This window comes from Octopus bimaculoides, chromosome 2 (genome assembly GCF_046866305.1).
Source record: "Octopus bimaculoides isolate indiv1 chromosome 2, ASM4686630v1, whole genome shotgun sequence".
Classification (NCBI taxonomy): Eukaryota; Metazoa; Mollusca; class Cephalopoda; order Octopoda; family Octopodidae; genus Octopus; species Octopus bimaculoides.
This window is the reverse complement of record NC_142929.1, coordinates 106262856-106279085: the sequence shown is the minus strand read 5'-3', so window position 1 is coordinate 106279085 and position 16230 is coordinate 106262856. Positions and strand designations below refer to the sequence as shown.

Here is a 16230-nt window from a genome sequence, read left to right as displayed (position 1 = left end):
TAAATTTCTTTTCTATTTGAAAATTGGTTATGAAACACGTGTAATCTTTTTATTATATTTATCTTATGATATTTACTTTACTTTATATTATACTCATTTATTGTGCTTTTAATTATTAATTTTTCTATATGTGATAGTGGATTTTCATCGATGAGTTCTTGAAAATTGGTTATTTTCCCTAAAACTATATATATTTTATATATACTTTATCTATAAGGCTCAATTTAATTTTTTATAAATTGATTTTAATTGAGTTTTTTACCTGTAATTTTGGATTTTGTCCCTAATAATATTATTATATATATATATATATATATAGATACACACATGCATATATATGTGTATATACATATATATATATACACAGACATATATATATATACACACATACATACATACATTTATATATATACACATACATATAAATATATATATATATACACACATATATACATACATATATATATATATATATATATATATATATATATATATATATATATATATATATATATATACACATACATATAAATAAAGGCATGTTGCTGATAAAAGATTGTATGCAAGTACTTAATGCTAGCATATGTACATCGTGTTCAAATTCTTTAGCCTATAGATTTAGATTTGTAACATATGGTTCCCAGATTTAGGACAGAAGTAATTTATTTAAGGAAAGATTTCACTTCTATATTAGCAGGTCAAGCAAATAATGTATGTAAGTTTATATGTTTGCTTTCAGCTTAATTCTTTGAAGTAATTTTATCAAGTTTAAATCATTATTATCATATAAGAACCTGTTTTGTTTACATCTGTTTCTCCTTGCTATCAAAGCTAGCCTTGTTGATCGTATAACAGACTACCAACAAGAAGGTGTGTGGTTCATGTCTCACCACTGACTAGTAATATACTTTACTGGTAGCATAGACACAGACATTTAATTCTCACTGGTTTAGACCACCAAGCTGTAAGTGGTCTTGCTGGATAGGTATTGCGGTATAGCATATAAATGATGAATATTCTTCATTTTCAATTATGAGGATTCAGTTATTTGAACAACTTGGCAATTAATAGGCATTTAAGGGACTGCATATTCCACATACACCTTTTACTTTTTGCTTCTTTCAGTCATTGAACTTTGGCCGTGCTGGGGTACCACCTTGAAGGGTTTAGTGAAATGGATCAACCCTCCCCACCACTACCACCAGTACTTGCATTTTCTTCAAGTCTGGGTCCTTATTCAATCAATCACTTTTGCCAAACCTCTAAGTTTTACAGGGATGTAAACAAACCAGCATTGGTTATCAGGAGATGGAGAAGACAGACAAAAACAAACACACACATTGTCATCGTCGTTTAACATCCATTTTCCATACTGGCATGAGTTAGACGGTTTAACTGAAAACTGGTGAGCTGGGGAGCTGCCCCAGATACCAATCTAATTTGGCATGGTTTCTATGGCTGGATGCCCTTCCTAACGCCAACCAATCCAAGAGTCTAGTGGGTGCTTTTTACATGCCACCAGCACACACACACTCGTGCATAAATGACAGGTTTCCACATAGTTTCCATCTGCCAAATTCACTCAGAAAGCATTGGTCAACCTGGGGGTATAGTAGAAAATACTTGCCCAAGGTGCCACTCAGTAGGACTGAACCTGAAACTACATGGCTGCAAACAAGCTTCTTAACCACACAGCCATGCCTGCACCTAATGATACACATGTACCATTAACATTATCCTCAAGTAGACTCAATATGACACGATCTTTGACAAATCTGTAACTTTAGATTATGGCTATAATCCATCTGTCAGGTTTCCTTCCAAACAGTTTCCATCCACTCAGTTTGACTCAAAAAGCTTGAGGCAGTTCTAGGAAATGGCAAAAGACAATGGAATTAAACCTTGCACTTTTTAATTGTGAAACAAATTGTTTAACCATTCAGTCATACTACCACTCACAAAGTGGGAGAGTTCATTGTTGAAAGCAGTTAAATTGACGTTTAATCGTTAGCTTGCAAAAGCTAATGTCCTGCCGATGGGGATAAAAAAATCTATGATAACTTCTCATCCTATTGAAGGGAAAGAAATATCTCTTTAACATGTTGAAAATTTTAATAAACTTCAGTAAAATGTAGCGCAATCTGCTGAATAACGAGGAATAAAAATATTCCCTTTCATGCACAAGGTGGCTGGAACAAAACATTTATTGAGCTGAGTATTGTTCTCCGAAGAACATTAAAAAAAATTGCAAGTTATCTTTACAAATTTTCAGTTTTAATTCACATCTTTATACACACACACACACACATACACACAGACTTATATGTACATATGTATGTGTATGTATGTTCAAAGGTGTAGTTTCTGCAGTCATTGAGTGAACAAAGTAATGTAATGTTGTGTTGTTCTTGTCCTTCTGAAAGTCTATCATGTAGGAATCAAATTGAATCAGAAATTCAGCATATTGAAACTATATGCATGTGCAACACCATTATTGCACACACACACATACACATGTATACCATACACTTATATACACGCACTATTTTCTGGTAATTACCTGTGAGAAATATGAACTGTATGATATATTCCAAATATAATCAAAAAAAAAATTAAATAGCAGTAGTGGTAGTAGTAGTCATCTTTATTATAACAGCAAAACGTATTGCAGTACGTTTTTAACTAACAATAACTGATGAATACATTTTCAATTTGAAGCTAAATGATAAAAACACAATTGTAATTGTCAATAACTATATTTATTCAACTTCAGTAAATATACCTATAATAAAATATTTAATGCACTTAAAGTTATTTTATTGCATAAGCTCTTATATTTATGATATCCTATTTAACTTTTTCCTACTTTTAATAAAACATTTATCTGTTATCAAAAACAATTTTTTAAGCAGTTTAAAAGTTATCATCATCACATCTATATTTTCATGTGTTTATGTGTGTATGTTGAATAAATTTCCAATATATCTCAGTGTTGCTGTATTTTATCTAAGGCATTCGTTAGTATAATTCTGTATATAGCTATCAACTCGTTAAGTATTCGTAACCCATAAAACATATCATTATATCAAACGCTATTAAATGCTTATATACCTAGGTATTTCTCCTAATTTGAACTCGACTTCTCACTCATTTCAGGTTCATATTGTACAACAAATGTATCAAACTTTTTATTCTTCTTTCTCTCAAGTTATTCATTGCATGCCATCTAAATCAACCATCCGTGTTTCTCTGCCATGCATATTCTGAGATATGCAAGTTGTTATTTCTTTATTGCCCACAAGGGGCTAAACATAGAGGGAACAAACAAGGACAGATGAACGGATTAAGTCGATTACATTGATCCCAGTGCGTAACTGGTACTTAATTTATCGACCCTGAAAGGATGAAAGGCAAAGTCGACCTCGGCGGAATTTGAACTCAGAACGTAACGGCAGACGAAATACCGCTAAGCATTTCGCCCAGCGTGCTAACGATTCTGCCAGCTCGATATGCAAGTTGTTGTTAACCATTCCTTCAGCAAAAAAGTCCTTACATCATCAGCAGACACTAAATAATTTCTTAAACTTTATCTAGCAACCCTGCCTCATTCCTAGACACCAGTTTAGATAATGATTTAAGTCATAGGTAATGGAATAAGTCTATTTTTTGTAATAAACCACTCAGGTAGATTCTCATCAATTTGTTTCTCTTGCTGTCCATCACAGGTTTAAAGCTATGTATCAAGATCTCAATTCCTAAGCAGTCTTTCAAAACTCTCTTTTTTTTTTTTCTTTTTTATGTTAGTACACTCATTCATTTTTCACTAAGATATTGAGTCCTTGCTTTTCACTTCATACTCTCTCTTTTACTCTTTTACTTGTTTCAGTCATTTGACTGCGGCCATGCTGGAGCACCGCCTTTAGTCGAATCAAATCGACCCCAGGACTTATTCTTTGTAAGCCTAGTACTTATTCTATCAGTTTCTTTTGCCGAACCGCTAAGTTACGGGGACCAGCGTCAGTTGTCAAGCGATGTTGGGGGGACAAACACAGACACACAAACATATACACACACACACACACACACACACACACACACACACGCACACACACACACAGATATATATATATATATATATATATATATATATATACGACGGGCTTCTTTCAGTTTCTGTCTACCAAATCCACTCACAAGGCTTTGGTTGGCCCGAGGCTATAGTAGAAGACACTTGCCCAAGGTGCCACGCAGTGGGACTGAACCCGAGACCATGTGGTTGGTAAAACAACTTTACATTAAATTGAAAGATTACTCGACACATTTCATGGAGTTCAAACTTATTATTCTTTGACAAGAATAGTATTGACAGTGACTTTAAAGTGGTTGGCATTGGGAAGGGTATCCAACTTTAGAAACCATTCCAAAACAGACATGATGAGTTACAAACAGCTCTCTAAAGACGTTGTATCCTTCAGACTATAGACTTGCTGTCTGTCAATAAATATTTCTAGATCCACATGCACTACATAGTAATATCTGTTATTTTCCAGATACTCTCATTGCAACTTGTTTGACCTTACATCTTGCAACAATTACAAATTGCTTTCTCCATTTGTATCAGCCTTGTGCATGCTCATCTTCACCAGCTTCGTTATTGATTCATTACCTCAAGTTGCTTGTAATGTTTCCTCTCCTATATTAGCTTCACTAATAGCTGTAATTGATAGTGTATATACATTAAAAAATTAAAAGCAAATATTCTTTCACAGCCAGTGATAAGCCAGAAAACGGTATGCTGTGGCTTCATCCAAGAACAGATAAATGAATAAAAAAAATTCAGATGTATCTATAGTTAAAAGAAATTCCTTCACATGGAAAGTATCAGATTAAAGAACACTGTAATGATATTGCCTATTGTTGATAGCTGTCTCTTTTGATCTCTTTCTCCCCCCCCCCTCTCTCTCCATCGTCTCTTTTGTATAGTCACAAATCTAAACAGATAATTATATCCTGTGGGCATAATGAAAAATGATAGTCCTTAGCAACACTGTAAGTATCTGTTGGATTCAGATGGGCCTTGTTCATATATGCTTTCTTGAAAGGCGTTCAGCCATGACCATCTCATCATTTTGTTTATATAGGATTATACTGGCTGTTCTTTTTCTCTCTCACTCTCTTTTGTCTGAAGGAATTTGGCTGTTATTTCTAGTAAAGCAAGCGAGGAGTGGCTCTCAACTGGAGTCAATACAAGATTTTGTTAAAATTTATGTGCAATAAATTGATTATTCTTCAACAATACACAAACTATTTTAACAAAAATTTTAATATAATTCCTAATAATATTTAATTATAAAAATATAATAGAATTTTTTAAAGCAATGATATGTCTATGAGACTCCACCCAAATAAAATAGAGATTGAAAGGATCCATAGGTTAGAAATGGTTGAGAACTGGTCTAGAGGCTTTCTTACAGCTGCAGAGTTATTTTCACATGGTTAAAGTGCTGAGCAACTGTAATAAGTTGAAACTTTGTTGGGGGCTTTTAAACTGCTTGACAATGATCAAAAGAATTCCAGTTATGACTGTCCTGTTTGTTTGTGTGTGTGTGTGTGTGTGTAGGCACAGTTGTGACTGTGTAGTAAGAAGCTTGCTTCCCAACCACATGGTTGCAGGTTCAGTGTCACTGCATAGCACCTTGGGCAAGTGTCTTCTACTTCTGCCTCAGGCTGATCAAAGCCTTATGAGTGGATTTGGGAGACAGAAACTGAAAGACCAGTGACCAGTAAAATAAATACCAGGCTTAATAAAGAATAAGTATTGAGGTTGATTCACTTGACTAAAAATTCTTCCAGACGGTGCCCCAGCATGGCCACAGTCTAATATGACTGAAACAAGTAAAAGATAAAAGATAAAATATATTGTGTGTATGTGTATAAATGTTTACAACCCCTACTGTTTCAGTGTAAGAAATTAGATACTTATTATTAAAAGATGAAATTTCAGTATATTTCTAATATTTCTTTCTTGTACTACAATAGAAATAACATTCATAACCATTGTACCTCTAACTTCCTGAAAACGAAATGTAAGAGGAAGGAAGAAGTCTGGTTTAATTGCCACATGTCATAAATTGAGGAAATAGAAATGTATACTAATGTTTGTTAGTATTTTGTTGGAGAATATATGATATCACTTTTGAAAATATGTTTATTTTTTGTTTTTTGTTCAGATAAATTTCAGTCCTGATAAGAACTAACTATAAAACTCAGTACCAAATATTTAGGAAAGGTGAACGAAAATTTTTCAGATTCTGTTATGTTTAGAAACACTAAGGAATTGAAAATGATAAAAATTAGTGTTATTTACAATTGTTTAACCCTTTCGTTACCGTATTTATTTTGAGATGCTCTTTGTTTCTTTCAATTATTTGAAATATAACAAAGAATTTAGTAAAATAACTTAGTTATCAATAAACTAGTGTTAGGAACATAAATTGTGACTAAGCTTTGGTGAAAGATTTTAATTCAAAACTTGTGAAAACAAGACATTTATAATACAGAGCCAGAGCTGGTTTCAGCCAGGTCGGTAACAAAAGGGTTAAAGACTTTGTGCATTTCCTTGTCTTATTTTCTTACGATTATTATCATTATCAGTACAGGTATGGCTTAAAAGCTTGCTTTGCAACCATTTAGTTTCAGGTTCAGTCCCACTGCATGGCACCTTGGGCAAATGTTTTCTACCATAGCCTTGGACCATAGAAACTGTATGACAGCCCATCATGTATATGTGCTTATGCGTCCCTACTACCACCACTTGACAGTGTTGATTTGTTTATGTCCCAGTAACTTAGTGGTTCAGCAAAAGAAGCCAATAGAATAAATGCTAAACTTAAGTAGTGGAACTGATTTATTCAACTAAAATCCTTCAAGGCAGTATCCCAGCATGGCCACAGTTCAATGACTGAAACAAATAAAAGTTGATAAAAGTTTATCATTTGAAAGGGTGGTTGATAAGCAGAATTGGATAAAACACTTTGTTGTAGTTAGTTATGACTATTTACATTCTGATTTCAAATTGCAGCAGGTATAACTTTGTTGTCATCCTTCCAAGTTGAAGTACTTAAGTACCGGGTTCTATTTTATTGATTAATTCTCTCTCCCAAATTTGTGGTTTATGACTATTGAAAATCATTATAAACTTTATATAGCATTCAAACTGATATGGCCTCTTAGGTAAAGTACTGTGTATCCTCAGTTTTGCTATCTAACAATAGGTACCACTTCCACTTGACATTCAAATGGTTGCTAGTTGTAGAAAAAAAAACTGTTGAAATATTGATTCAATAATTCATGTAAAAATCATTCAGTGAGGACAGGAAACAAAGATTATAAAAATATTACTGTGTGAAAGACATCTTGAGTCTTAGTGCAGTCTTGCCAGAGTTGACTCATCCTTTTCATCCTGAAGATGATTGATTCATAGATAAAGTGATTCAGATTGCAGATTCAGTCTGCAATACAGACACTAAAAGCAGATCATTACAATACATATCATTGCAAAGTGGACATTCAGGTCTACCATAAACCATGCTCAATTGATGCAAGTCAATAAACAACTTCAGAAGATTAAATTTCAATGGCAAGGCTGAATGCATACAAAAGATTGAAACATGTCTAGAGTTGTCACAATACTATCAATGAACAGATTCGCTCTTAACTGTATTCTATTCAATTAAAATTCCTGGGTTGTCTCCCTTGCTTTTCTTGCCCGAGTTGGTCATTATGATAATGATTGATACTTTTCACTATAGCTGCAATTTTGAATAAGTAAAATGTCTTTGCTTGTTGCTTTAAATATATCAACATCCATTTCACTAATTGAGTAGATCAGTTATGTACTTGTGGAACTTCTGTCTAAATTCCAAAAGTCCCTTGTACTGTTCTGATATGAATGGAATTTTATCAAGAATAATGGAATTGCCTATTTACCATATATCATTTACTGATTCTGTTTTTATTATTAACCATAAACCATTGCCAAACAATGTCAGATAATTTTTTTCCTTCTTCCTGTAAATGGAAAGATATGCTTTTCTTTTCCTATCTAAGATCTTTAACAATGTAAGGCAATGATGATTTCCTTTCTTAGATAGTAACAGGGTTCTGTTTAGAGAGAAAGAAAGGCTTCAGTTAATTGAATGGAGCTGTGTTACTGTTTTCAGCTTAATGCACTGAGCCATTGAAATGTTTTCAGAGTATTTGCCAAGTACCCAGCTTTTTATTTGTTAGTAATTAGGTATTAACTGTTTATCTTACTTGAGCAATCTTTTCTGAATCATTAAAATTCTCTGTTCATTCCGAGTTTGGAAAGCAATCTAAGAAATCTTGTATTTAGAGAATAAATGTTTTGCAATTTCAAGATATTATATCAGTCTTCTATAATCAAACTAACGAGATAAAAATCACAAATTGAATGGTCCAAAGTTTTAAATAGTAAAACGTGTTTTTGTTGTTGTTTTTTTTTCGTTTTTTTTTTTTCTTTTTTACCTTATTTTAATTGGTCTAACCAAACTTGGCAGATCTGCATTATAATCCTTATATTTGTCTCCAATCTGCATGCAATGGTTGAAGAGCAAGAATTTGGCACTGGAAATACTACTAATGAAGTGAGATATCTGAAAGAAAAAAAAAAACAAAAAAAAACCTTAGAAGTGTTGCATTGTTCATAAACACCCCCACCATGCCATTTGTTTCTACTATTTCATTTCTTTGATTAATTTATTGGTTGGAGGCAGGGTTGGGGGTAAGACAGGTGTGTGGTGGTGGCTGGTGGAACTAACTTTGGAATGACCTAATGACCTAAATGGAAAGGGTTGGGCGATGTCTGTCAGCATGACATTGACCTTGCTTCGTCTATTAACATCATTAAGATATCTTAGTACTTGAGTTAAAGTAAATTACTCCCTCAAAAGTAAACACTTTTCTAATGACCTTTGTCTCTTCACCGAGAAGGTGAGGGGGACTTCTACCACAAGCACTGGTCTTCATTATTCATTCTACTACTGCTCTTAGTTGTGGGTGTTTTTTTGCTTGAGGTTGCCTTCTGTAGGGTTGTGGTTACCACCCACACACATATGTTACTGATGAAATTAACAAGAGTGCTACCTGCCACCACCACCACCTATGCACACGTACACACACACACACACTCTCTCTCTCTCTCTCTCTCACCACCACCCCTCTCTCTCTCACTCACTCCCTCATTCTCTCAAAACATGATAGAGCTACCCTTTGTAAGTATTGCCCAATCTGCAACAGCTGCTGCAGTTACTGCTACTACTACTACTATTTCTGTTATTTCATGTAGTTTTACTACTCATGCAACTCAAGCCATGACTATTACTATCACCCTTGCCCATCTATCTCTTGCAGAGTCTGTGCTGCTACTGTTCTTACCATCACTACTACTACTACCACCACCACCACCACCACTACCAATACTAATACCTAAAAGTGATTATAAACAAAAAAAAATGATTAAAGTAGGTGGCTAAATTCCAAAATTGCTGGCAAATTTACCATGGGAGCTGTTAAGTTTCTTGGCATCAGCAACTGTGCAGGTTCAAATGGTCATTGAATCAGTTTTCTTCTTTCTGTTAATATGTGTATCAGGGTTGCCAAATTAGGCTACAACTAGTGGATTACAACTTTTCCAAAATTTACACATTACTCTTTTGGAGGTAGTTGGAGAGGGTACTATTTGCTAGTTTAAAGATTTAATTCTTAAATGTAAGAATCCTACTGAATATCACCAAATTATGAACTGAGTAGAATAGAACCAACTGGCTGGCCGGCAGGCACTTTTCCTTTTTATTTCTGTGTGTGTGTATTGGATAAAGATCCTTTCCAAGTCGTTATAGACTCATAGTGCTGATTTCCATGGTGCATATATTCTTCCCTGGACAGGACGCCAGTCCATCACAAGATTACCCACTTTTGCTAGCTAAGAGGACTGGAACAATGTGTTGCTTGATTAAGGAACTGAAACCACAATCTTACAATGATGAGTTCAGCACCCCAACCAGTAAGCCACATGCTTCCACACATGCACATATATATGGCTGTATGGTTAAGATGTTCACTTCTCAACCACATGGTTTCAGGTTCAGTTCCATGTATGGCACCAAGGGCAAGTTCCTTCTTCTATAGCCCTAGGTTGATCAAAGCATTGTGATTTGGTAAGCAGGAGTTGATCAAAGATCACCATATCTGTGTGTGTGTGTTGTGGAGGATGGGTGTCTTTGTATTTGCCCACCATCACTTGATAACTGGTGTTGGTTTGTTTATGTCCCCGTAACTTAGTGGTTTGGCAAAAGAGATCAATAGAATTAGTACTAGGCTTTAAAAAAATAAGCACTGGAGTTGATTTGTTCAACTAAAACCCTTCAAGGCAATGCCCCAACATGGCCACAGTCAAATGGCTGAAAAAATTAAACAATACAAGATAATAGAAATGGTGGTAATCGTCTGGGCATCAGGACAAGGAGCCAAGTCACAAACAGGAACAGTAGACTCCCATCCATCAAAATACCTGATAATTTCATAAGCTGGATTATTGTCAAAGAGTTCAACTTATCTACAAATGGTCTGTGCTTGATGTTCCTCATGAACTTCCTTAGGAGTACTAGTCTAAGAGTCATTAGGCAGGAGGGCAGCTGATTTCCATGGGAAGAGGCGTGTTGATAAGAAAAACTTCATAGTGTGTAGTATTTGTTGTTGTATACAGCAGTGATTTTAAAGTGTGTAATACCTCAGGAAGCACCAATTCCCAATGTTTCTCAGAAAGATACATGATCTAAGATCCAAACTGATAGTCCTCCACATGATACTGTCGAAACTCTCTGTCTATTCATTCCCTGTAGTGCCTTAATTAGAGTGAATATAATTTTGCATTCTGCATAAGTTATGCCAACAATTGAATGCATTATGCATTGCCTCATCACCACACTTCACACTACGATTGAAATTGTAATTCTTCTGTAGCTTCTCCAACTCTATGGAAAATTCATTCAATGATTTTCTTGGTTTTTGTCACCTAGAAGCTAGAAAGTATCTAGCAAAGCTTAATTGAGAGATGGCTAAGTCAAAATATTCACATCCTTCTATGTACTAGAAGATGCTGGAACTCAGGCAAGCTAATAGTGTCCTGTATTTATTCAAAATTTTGTCTTGGTAGTCTTCAGTATATTTCATAAGGTTTATTCTTTAATGCCGATGTATACTAGAAGCATTCAGTTAGCTAGGGTCAGTTTTCCAAACATTTAGAAAATGAGGCTGCTGCAAAGGAGATACATGTTTACCCAACCTGAAGGAAGTGCAGGAGAAGGAGAGAGAGAGAGAGAGATTGGGAGACAGCAGGATAGAGATGGTGGCAAAGTGCTGGGCATACTCACGAGGGATAGGGATCGGAATATAAATGGGATGTTTGAGTAAAAAAAGAGAGTGATATAGATGGTTGCAAGTGCCTTGAGGTTTGAAGGTCATAATACAAGTGGCAGGATATTGCAGAAGTGTGATTAGAGAGTGGGGAGAGAAGTGAGTGGTGAAAACCTGGGTATATAGAGTGGGGGGGGAGCTGCTGGATATCAGTGATACAGAGAAAACAGGGCCCCCCCCCCCGTGAAGACAGGATTGGGGAGTGAGAGGTAGGCATATTACATGAAGGAGGAAATGTCAGGAAGAGATGTAGATTGGTTTGTTGGGATAGGGTGTGTGAAAAGTTTTCTTGTTATGTATGGGTGGAACACAGAAGTGGGGGGGAGTGACAGATAGCAATGATATAGTGAGAGGGGTCCAAGAAGACAGGATTGGGGAGTGGGAAGTAAGCATAGTGCATGACGTGGAAATGTGAAGAAGTAAAGAGATGTAGTTTGGTTTGTTGTGGGAGGGTGTGTGAGAAGTTTTCTTGTTAAATGTGGGTGGGACACAGCGCTTCTAGAACTCAAGTTTCGCTGACGTAGCCAGGTCTTCTCAAGAACCTCATATCGCCAGACATCTTGGTCCATTGTTATTTCCTCCATGAGGCCCTACATCCTGAAATTGGTCCTTACCACTTCATCCCATGTCTTCCTGGGTCTCCCTCTTCTGCAGGTACCATCCACTTTCAGTGATCAGCTCTTCTTTATTTATATATACAGGGTGTCCACAAAGTCTGGGTACATGAGGATTAACGCATACTTTAAGAAATTATTATTTCTTATATTTAATTGTTTATGTTATGCTTTTATTTACTCCATGTACCCAGACTTTGTGGACACCCTGTATATATATGTGTGTGTGTGTGTCATTATAAGATCCAAGGATCTAAGTGTTGGAAGTTTGTAAGCTTCAAGCCATCCATGGTAGATATAGAAAACAACATTCAGGAACAACAATAATTTGATTGTGTCAAAGCTTGTAGGCTTTTCCCATATCAGAGTTTGATAAGCTGAAAAAATTCTTTTATAGCTCATGATTAGCAATTTGAGTTGCTATGGATGTGAGCAAAAATCCAAATTGAGGGAGTAGAGCAGGTAAAATCCAGGCTACATGTTTCTTTTCTAGCAGAATCTCTGATGTAATAATTACTTAATGGTGCAGGTACTCAGCTAGCTACTCATTAGGCCAAAGATATCTTAATTATATGAAAGTTACATTGTCATTAAGGAATCCCAAGTTAACTTACCGAAGATATAATTTGAAATTATATCTTTGGATTTCTTAATGGCAATGTAATCTTGATGTAATTAAGATATCTTTGGCCTAATGAGTAACTAGCTGAGTACCCCTCATTGAATAAATTATAACATTAAAGGATCTGACCTGCTCCACTCCCTCTATTTGGATTTATATATACGAATGACCGAGACCTTTGGCATTATGCCATGCTTGAGAAGACCCATCAAGCCAAGTAAAACCATAGTCATAGCAGATATTGGTTTCATGCAAATGGTACCCATACCAGTGGCAATTACACTCTTGGAGTGGTTAGTGTTAGGAAGGGCAGCCAGCCACAGAAACCATGCTAAATCAGACTGGAGTCTGGTACAGCCTTCCAGCTTACCAGCCCTGGTCAAACCGTCTAACCCATGCCAGCATGGACAATGGACATTAAATGATGATGATGATACATATACACATATATAATCAGTAAAAGTTAGTGACTTAAGAACCAAGAGTTTCATTCATAGTACTTATATATATATATATATATATATATATATATGGGAGAATATACAAATAATAACAACAGACGAGGACAGGTGGTGTAAATAACAAAAGTATATATTAGTATGACGTTCGGGAATACGGAAAGTCTTTGACGTTTCGAGCTACGCTCTTCAACAGAAAGAATACGGAGACAAGGAGAAAAACACGGAGAAAAAAAATTGAATAGTGTTCAGTCAACGGTCAATCAGGTGTTGCCATCCGGTTTCACCAGTCCTCAGTCAAATCGTCCAACCCATGCTAGCATGGAAAGCGGACGTTAAACGATGATGATGATATATATATATATATATATATATATGTGTGTGTGTGTGTGTGTGTGCATGCAGATGTTAATTATTTTTCACACTACTGTTTTCCTCTTCCACGTGTTATTTACATTCCAAATTAGATTGATAATGTAAATTTTCCTCAGTTTTCAACTCAGTGTTCTTCAATGTACCATTTTTTTTTTGTTTTTTTGTTTATTTCTTGGCATCATCACGAGACACAGATCTTTCGTATGATCATGATCAGTCATAAAGAAAATCAGATTAGGGGTGGAAAGAAACTTAGAATGATTTTTAATCGTAATTTATTTATATATATATAAGATATGAACACAAGCAACACCTGCTATTGCTACTTATATATACAAGTCACAGATGGAAACTCAATGTTGCCACTCGACCTGCTAGAAATAGTGACTAAATCATCCTCTACTCACACTCTTTCATCTTAAAAAAGGACACATTGGATAATGTAATCCAATACAAACTAAAAATACTGTATGCTCACAGCTAGAATACCTCTAATCATAGCTTTACTTTGTAATAGTTAACTGGAGCTAAACAACTACTATATAATGAATCTACAGTTCTCAAAATAATACATATCCATCACATGAATGCTAAGAAACAGATATTTTTATTTGTAGTTTTGCGAGTGTTATTTGTATTTCATGTTTACTTGTATGTATTTGTGTGGAATGTATCTGGGTGTGTACACCTCTATGTCTCTTTTATATGAAGTCACTTCCTGTGCTTAACATTAAACATCTTGCCATCGGAACAATATAAACAAAAAAAAAAAAAAGAATGAAAAAATTAAGTCCTTGTTAGACAAAAAAAAAAAAAACTTCCCAGTAGGGGTCAGATTAGGTTCACCAAAGAAAAGGACAAATTTGAGATAAATTATATTTACTATATCTACTTTTAGTTCAACAAGTCACTCTATTTGTTCACTTCTGCAGATTCAGTGTGTGTGTGTGTGTGTATGTATATTAGTCACTCCTCTCATCTCTATCTGTTATTCCCCCATATTATCAACCCCCAGAAATGCAGGTTTGGGTGGTGCTGTTATCACTTAACTTATCAATGAGTAAGAAATGGCCTTGGTAAGAAGTTACTCCACAGGTTTCTGTTAGACATATTTGCATTTTTTTTTATCAATGGCAAGACTGGCTTTAGCAAGCAGCTGCTCTTTAAGCAGCAGGAAACCATTCTGTTTACTACTTGTCTGTTAAAGTTTCTGGTTTACTTATGGATACCAGAAACTACAACTAATTCATGATGGTAATCTCTTATTTTATTTTAGGTCAAATCTGCCACTGTGGTGTCCATTTTAGCAAACATGTTAATCAATGTTGTTGTTTAGTCCTTAATCAGCCCTAGTAGAGGCGCAATGGCCCAGTGGTTAGGGCAGCGGTCTTGCGGTCATAGGATCCGGTTTCGATTCCCAGTCCAGGCGTTGTGAGTGTTTATTGAGCGAAAAACACCTAAAGTTCCACGAGGCTCCAGCAGGGGATGGTGGCGAACCCTGCTGTACTCTTTCACCACAACTTTCTCTCATTCTTACTTCCTGTTTCTGTTGTGCCTGTAATTCAAAGGGTCAGCCTTGTCACACTCTGTGTCACGCTGAATATCCCCGAGAACTACGTTATGGGTACACATGTCTGTGGAGTGCTCAGCCACCTGCACGTTAATTTCACGAGCAGGCTGTTCCGTTGATCGGATCAACTGGAACTCTCGACGTCGTAAGCGACGGAGTGCCAACAACAACAATCAGCCCTAATCAAGCAACATACAATCAAAGGTATCCCAGCTACGACAAACCCTGTCTTTTATTTCAGATGTTAAACTGTCCAGCATGTTCTTTTCCTTTTTAAAAGATGATAGGACATGTGATTTGAGGAAGCTTTGCCTGCTGTTACTACCAGGTTGAGCAACCCTGGAGAGGCTCATGTAACTTGTGTAGTGTCATCTCACTCTTAGAAATAGGTATCATCTTAGACTGGAGTGGGAAGGAATCATACTAGAAATTCATATATGCATAATTTATGTGTAATTTAGATTTTAGCCATTATTGATTGGTCCAGGTCATGTCTGGCCTAATATCACCACCTGCAATAGTCTTTTTATGTCTCATTTTGGGACATCCTAACCAACTCGCACAGAGAGTTGTTGTTTATCGAAATGTATTTAGGTAGTGGTGGTTTGTCTGGTATTTCTTGGAGGAATATGTCCAAGTACTGATGTAATGTTATGAGGTCTTTGATGTCTTTCAGAATAATGTTGAATAAGGCACAAACAATAGTGATCTTACATCATGTCACCATGTTACATAATGTAAACTCAATTTTTGTAGGGGCCTGTGTCTTTAGAGGCCCAAGCTGTGGGTGATATGTGAACTTAATACCAGTTTCTTTTGGATAGTGTTGATGGAATGTTTTTCACAGTGCATAAATTATATTTTCCAACATTGTACAAAGGTTATTTTCAACACTGAACAAATAATACTCTCCACATTATACCAGTGTTATTTTCCACATTTGTATAAATGCTATTTTCCAACATTGTACAAATGATATTTTCCACATTGTATAAATGTTATTTTCCACATTGTTCAAATGTTATTTTCCACATTGTTCAAATGTTATTTTCCACATTGTACAAATGTTATTTTCCATCCCTTGTCTATTAAAAA

The 16230-nt window shown here is 35.5% G+C and overlaps 1 protein-coding gene across 9 annotated transcripts in view; it reads left to right on the top strand.

Annotated features, from left to right (window-relative positions):
- Window positions 1-16230, top strand: part of LOC106882524 (leucine zipper putative tumor suppressor 2 homolog) — a 193863-nt gene that overhangs the window by 111303 nt on the left and 66330 nt on the right. For 2 of the 9 annotated variants that reach the window (XM_089347425.1, XM_089347426.1), the window contains one exon: window positions 6231-6289. The exons of the other annotated variants lie outside the window; for them this stretch is intronic. The gene's annotated coding sequence lies outside the window, so the exon portion shown is untranslated. The remainder of the gene's footprint in view (window positions 1-6230; window positions 6290-16230) is intronic. 9 annotated transcript variants of the gene reach the window in all.